Consider the following 7,223-nt stretch of genomic DNA (forward strand, 5'->3'; position numbering starts at 1 on the left):
AATACAGAAGGGTGTAGAAGAAGGGAAGAAGCAATTGGGTTTAGGAAACAATTTGATCTTTAATTTCTTTGGAAATAATTTTTAAGTATATACAGTATCTTGGCTCCTCAAACATAGTTTATAGTTAGAAACCACTGGAAGGAAACGCGTATCTTGTTTTTTAAAAAAATTCTTAATTTTAATTTGTAAATGGTAGGATCTATTTTAAACAATAGGTTTAAATCCTCAAAAATTTTCTTTACGACAATGTAACATTCTATAAAAATCCTGGTTAGCTCATGAATTAAATTTATAAACACATTAAAAAAATTATAGATTGTTGTTGCATTGCCAACAAGGCAGTCTTTAATTGCTACAAAGCCTAACTCCAACTTACAACCTCTGTAGACTGGAAAGGACCCAAAATAATGGGACTGAGGCCCAGTTCTCCAGGCATATAAAAAAACTTGCTTAGTCTACACCTTCAGTTAACCTAATATTTGAATGTGTAAGGGGCATCCTTTTGTGAGATTTCATAATCAGATTTATAGGAACAGAGTTTAGGTCATCTGCCATACCCAGGAAAAAGTATTCTTTCCTTTGTGTCTTTTGTGGGTTGTGAGGAACGTGTAACAAAAAACACCAATATAGTGCCAATATAGTGACTGCATTCACATCAAACACTCCCTGAGCACCGTTTATATGCTTGATTTCATACTTGTTACTTTGGGCGACAGAAGGATAAAGCATGGTTCTTGTTCTCAAGGAGTTCACCACCTAAGTGAAAGTAACAATACCTAAACCTTGGGTGTAGAAAGATAGGGCTGGTCATTTGTACTTTTGATAAGCTCCAGAGCTGAATGTAGTTCATGCCAAAATTTAATAATCCTGACTTCAGGGTGAGTTTTTAAACTTCACAGAGTTTTACCTTACCAATAACTTTTCCGTTGTGGTGTGCTGAAATAATTTCTTTGGTTAGATGCTCAAGAGTTCTTCATTCCCTTCCATAGAACAAAATGAACACTTTCAGCTTTAAGGGACTTGACATAATCTCTCCCTTTTGTAAGCTTCTAATTCCTCAGTGTACGCAATGAACATTTCGAGGATTTTTCCTAAGACGAGAATGGTTGAAACACCAATTTTTATTCGTCTCATTCAGTTAGTTCTTAAGAGACAAAGGAGAAATTGCACTATGTTGAATGGGAAGCTCATTCAGTAAGGAGTTTATTCTTTCAACTTAGGGTCTCATGATTTTCTCAGAAATCCTAAAGAATACATCATGGCCTCAACAACCTGGGCGATGTGCTCTGAGAAAAATTACTATAGAGGCTTCCTCTTGACTGAATTATCCGAGTACTACAAAGGGAGTACAAATTCCATTTTTCACTCATAGTCATAGATGGGCGCTTTTGTAAATATTTAGGACTATCTTGACCTAGCATCTAGGGCTTAGATCAATGATTCTCAACCCTGGCTTAAATCAATGTCTGGGGCAGGTAGAGGAGCAAGACATCAGTATTTGATTTTAATGTGCAGTCAGTTGAGAACCATAATCTTAGGTCACCTGAATGGGATACTATTTTGTGAGTGGCTTTGGGTATAATCAAAGTATGGAGTCAGGTGATACAATAGACTTGGTTTTCTTTATGATAGTTTTCCAGTGGCCTCTTCCAGCTTATTTTTCTTAGCAGGAGACTTTGTCTTCTTAAGTCTGTAGGCTGAGAAAGATAATCCTCCACATCTTGAGATGCGATAAGCATATAAATTGATCTACAGGTGCTGTGAAGCAGGGACTCCCTGGCACTGTAGACAGTTGGGTCCACAGAGTCTTTTGCTTGCATTTTATGACGGGTTTTGGTGGTAAAAAGGCTTTTCCTTTGTCCAAAATAATAATCAAGATTTCATCATCAACTTTTATTATTGGTTTAATTATGTATTGTAAAAAAGATATTTTGCCATCTTAACCCCAGTACCTTAGAATGTGACCTTATTTGGAGATAGTCTTTAGAGAGGAAATCAGATTAAAATGAGGTGTAGAGTATACCCCAGAAAGAAAATGATAGTTTGTTTGGCACGTATATGTAAGTGCAGAAGAGAAAAAATACTGTAGAGTTAGACTATTGTCACATTGATAAGGGCCTTGATTTTGTGCACAAACTGGCATTTAGCAGGCCACAGGGAGATGATGATTGTTAAGTATGGGCATAATGCCAGAAATATGTTTGAAGAGGTGCCTCTAACAGCCTGTTATGGGATGGATTCGTTTTGGGAAATACTGAAAGCAGTGATTGTAATAGCCCAGGCAAGTGATAGGGATAGAAAGGATGAGGTAGGTTTAAGAGCAATTACCACAAAGGAAGAGAGAGATGCAGGAACTTCAGGCACATGGCAGACTGATGTAGAAATGTTTAGGCATGTGGGATTTTCTTACTTGTTCCATCTATGTGCCTGGGCATAAAGTTGGCCTGCAGAGGCTCTGCAGTTAGAACTAGAATCAGGATTCTGACCCACCAGGATCCAAGAGGGCAACCCTCAGATGGTACCCATAACCTGGGATGTTCAAGATAAGTGACAAAGGAAATGGCACAGCGTGACACCAGTCAAGCATCTGTGCTTAGCACATGTGCATCATGAGGCATGTAGACACATGAACAAAAACATCTAGAATCTTTCAGTTGTGCCCCAAAACATCTGCTACGTTGACCAAATACATAATGTAGTTGAGTCGCCTGACACATGCCTGAAGTATAACCTAAGTTATTTCCCTTCTGTGCAAAACAGCCATTTGTTAGTTTTCACACTTCAATCATCTTTTTACCACCTTCTTCCCCAGCCAAAATAAACCCCCAGCAAAGCAAGGCAACTTTGGAAGTACAGAAAGGCCGTGGGTCTCATTGAGGCCTGGAGTATCCCCCCGACCCCAATCCACTGTGCGTGACGGCAGCCTAATCTGCTTAGGCAGCTCAGTGCTCACAGGTTAAGTTAGATGTGACAGTGCCAACGGATGGATTTTAGTGTTCAACATCAGGTCACTCTTTCACTTAAAATTCTTTGTGAATATGGACAAGTCTGGAGCCACAGAAGCAGTATAATCCTCTGCCCCGGGCTCTGCAGGCTGAGCCAGCTCTGCAGCTGCCTGGCTCCCTCCTCCAGGCATTAGACATCACTCACCGTGGCTTCTTAGTCCTGTCCTGAGGACATAGTAGCTTTTTGCCTGTTGATAGGAAAGTCCAAGTGTGGGAGCCCTGTACTGGGGGATGCTGGCGGCGATGAGCTGCTGTTCTGTGTATTTACCATCACAGCGGGGAGGGCAGCAGCTCCCTTAAGGTAACCTGTAAGGCAATCTGCGATCCAAGTTGCTTACAGAGCTGAATTCTGCATTTGATCAGTAACTTCCGAACAAATGGCTAAGAACGAGACCTTAGCCTATTCCCGCTGCCACTTTCATAACCTAAAACATGCATAGCTGAAGGATTTTTAAATAAAAGGTCTTTTATTAAAAGGTCTGTTTCTCAGGGGCACAATGGAAGGCAATCCAAAAGTAGAGTTTAGTAAATGACTGAAAATGTGGTGTAAGGATTCGGCATATACATTTTCCCCTTGTGACAAACAACAGATTGTATCTCTGGTAACCTTGGGAGTTGTGAAATTCATCATATACTATTGCTTTATGGATGGAGAGGATGAGAGGCAGAGACAATTGTTGGGGTTTGGGGATTGGAAGAGAGAAAAAGAGTCGGGATCAGACATGCAGAGGAAAATAGAAGTCACGGACAGAGAAAGATTCCTTCTGGCTTCGCAGTTTTGGTTTCAGCAATTTGTAAATCTTTTTTTTTTTTTTTAATCCCTTCCCTTGTGATCCAAAAGATACTTTTATATCCTTTATAGTGACTGCCCCCTTTTTTCCTTCAGCTAGTTTAAGTAGGTTTCAGTTGTTTACTGTCCAAGGTTTTTAAATTATGGGTGCTTTCATGATAGACCAAGTTAATTTTCACTAAAATACAATTAATTATAGCAGTCCCCCCAACTCCATTATCTGGAAAATACAAGTTAATGAATGATCTCCTTGATTTCATGTTTTTCTCCCATAATTATTTCCCAAATCATTGGCACTTGTGATTTCTTGCCTGGTTGTGAACACTAGCAGATGACAAAATAAACGAGCCGAGAAATGTTAATAAGAAAACTGAGAAATAGTCCTCTGTGTTTAGCACACACTTGTTTTGTTAGACAGATGATAATAATAATTTTGTATTGCATGTATGTATTTATACACATGTATATTTATATCTACACATAAAATATATTTGAAAATACAGTTATCTTTTCTGCTAATAAAATAGATCTTTCTAAGAGATCTACTAGAATTAAACAGACCAATGGGGGGTTTGGCACCTGGACAAGTTTGGGAACCACTGCCTTGGATTAACCTAAATCTCCTGTTTTCTTCATTCTCACCACTCCCAGGCACTGCAGAGCCATATGGGGCCCAATCTGTCTCTCCCACCACTGTTTTTCCCCTGCCAGCCCAATTTCTAGCCTTTCACAATGGGAGCGTCCTCATAACCCACACTGGCACTGCACGTGCGTAGGGCTTCTGTTGTGTACAGTGCAGAAGGCTAGAGCCTCGATGCATGTTTAATTGGGAGAGGAGTTGTTCCTCACCGTGACCTTGAGGGTGGGAGGCCAGACCATGAGAGCTATAGTGTGGATTTCTTAGAAGTTTGCTCAACCCTGGGTCAGTCCCTGTGGAAAACGTCCACTCATTAGATTGCTTCTTTGTCTGGCTTGGAGATGCCAGTATTTTTCAAGTTAGGCCTGTGGATGGGGTTTGGGGTGTCTTATTAAACATAATAAAACGTTTACATCAATTAAACACAGTGCTCACTTATCAGATACTTTCATAAAATGTTTATTGAACTTCCCATAAATGGTGTTCTGGTAATAAAAGCTAATTTTATCTTTGTGGGCTTCAAGACTACGTTGATTTTTTTCCTACTATTCATATGTTTTAATGAAGAGTTAAATGCTAATTATTAAATCTCCCTTTTTATGAAGATCTCTGTTACTCATGTAGCTAACTGGCAAGTTCAATATTAATGAAGCTTAGTTTTCCATAAATAAGGAAATCTGGCACTTATAACTCTATTTGCTAAAATTTCAAAGGAGCCAGTTTTCCCTTGAGAAGGTCATTTATTTATTCCTTCTAATTTGGCATTTAAAACGCTGATATTTATTGGATCTTCCTCCTAGTTCTTGTGGTTTAGAAAATCACATTGCTCCAAATGGAGTCCTCTTTTATTTGGTATTTTTAGAAAGCATTTAGATCGACAAATCTTTGTCTTTAAAACTATGTTTATTTTTTTAGAGCTAATATGTTAGATACACATGAAACATAATAAAAGATTTCTATTAAATATTAATTTCTAGACATAAATTTACAGTGTATGTTACTTTGCAGTATTCGTTATCGTATAGTTTGTTTTTTTCTCCCTCTGACTCCCCACACTTTTAACTCTAGTTCTTCTGGGCCTTCCTCCTGGTGAAACTGCTCTTCTCTCTAGTGGCTGCCTCATATCTAAAGGTTCTCAGTGGTGATGAGAGGATGAAATATAAACATGGAGTTGATAGGCACCATTTAGGAAGTCATTTCAAAATAGTCATACCTGGATCCAGCCTCAGATATTTGATTTAGTTGGCCTGGGTGATGCCCAGCATGTGTATTTTTAAAAAGCTTTCCAGGTGATTTTCATACCTCCCTAGTTCGAAATCACTGCTTGAGTGTCTGTCTCTGTCCTTCATATATTCATCTAGTATCTTTTTTCCCTCCAATTTCTACAATTACAATTTAGAGAACTATCCATACACAGGCTTTATGTAATTTGTTTCCAATATCTCCTAATTGCAGTCCACTTTATCACTGCATTCATGTTAATTTTCTTTTAAAAATTTGTTTTGTTCTGATTACAATGTGACATCTGTCATAAAATTTTCAAAATCAGAAGTAAAAATATGATACATAAAGTGGAAGTTACTTATAATCATATCTCCAGATCTAACCAGATCCAATCAGGAAAATAGAAACCACTTTGGCTATTTAAAACAGAAGGAATTTAATGCAGGTACTTCATTATAGCAACATTAAAAGAGGAAGAGAAGTTGACCGGGGCTCAGTGAAGTAACTCAGTAATTGGTGACATTAGGAAGCTACTATGGTCCCAAACTGGAGAGAAAAAGATAGAGAGAATGTCGCTAGAACTCAGGGGCCAGTGTCACTAGGGGGAGGTAAGATGCTAAGGAAGTGATACAGATATTGCTGGAGAAGCCCAAGGAAAAGAAAGAGAGTAGAAATACTCTGGCTTTCTTTTCCATCCACTTTTCACTCTTATGTGCCAAATCTAGTCAGTGGAATTAACCTCCACTAAGATACAGAGCAGGGAAAAGACAAAAAAATGTGTCTGAGAGAAAATAGGCATTGCTACTATTCACAGTTTGATTTAAGATTGATTATTTCAAAGTTGGCTCTGATTACATGGTTACCACATTAACAATCTGTCTTTGGCTTTGCATTAATGCCCATATAAAACCGGACTCCTAGACCCTCCAAAATATAACATTTTCCAAATGTTCTTATCTTTTCTCCTCTTCTTAAATATGTACCATGCTCTGTTCATGGCATCCTCTCTCTCTCAAAAAGGCTTCCTTGACCCTGCCTCATTTACCATTTATTTTCTTTTTGACTCATTTAGTCTTATCTTCCATATGAAGTCTTTTCTAATCACCAGAGCTCATTGTGAATACTTCTTTCACAGACCTATATTTATTGCTGGTCTCATTCATTTGACATATTACAAAACCTATTTTACCATATTATTTGAGTTTTTAGGCATCTGTCCTGTTTCTCTAGATTTTAATGCCCTTAAAGGCAAAGGATGCCCATAGAGATCTTATGTTCCCAAAACATGGTTTGGTGACCACAGCATAGTGGATATTCAATATGTTTACATTGTGGTTGATGTAAGTCTGTTCTGACTTTCAGCTGTGATCAGAAGAAATTTTGGAACTATTTGCTTTACAGGTATATAAAGAGAGTTATTATATGTCTTTCAATTCTAATACAGAAAGAGCCATATGGAAATTATAAACTTAAATCAATTTGAGGAGTTATATTTATCACAGATGCAATCAGTTTAATTAAAGCTATGACCCAGTCTCACTTAGAATTGACTCTAGGAGAAACAGAA

This window comes from Pteropus vampyrus, unplaced genomic scaffold (genome assembly GCF_000151845.1).
Source record: "Pteropus vampyrus isolate Shadow unplaced genomic scaffold, Pvam_2.0 Scaffold4, whole genome shotgun sequence".
In the NCBI taxonomy this organism is placed as follows: Eukaryota; Metazoa; Chordata; class Mammalia; order Chiroptera; family Pteropodidae; genus Pteropus; species Pteropus vampyrus.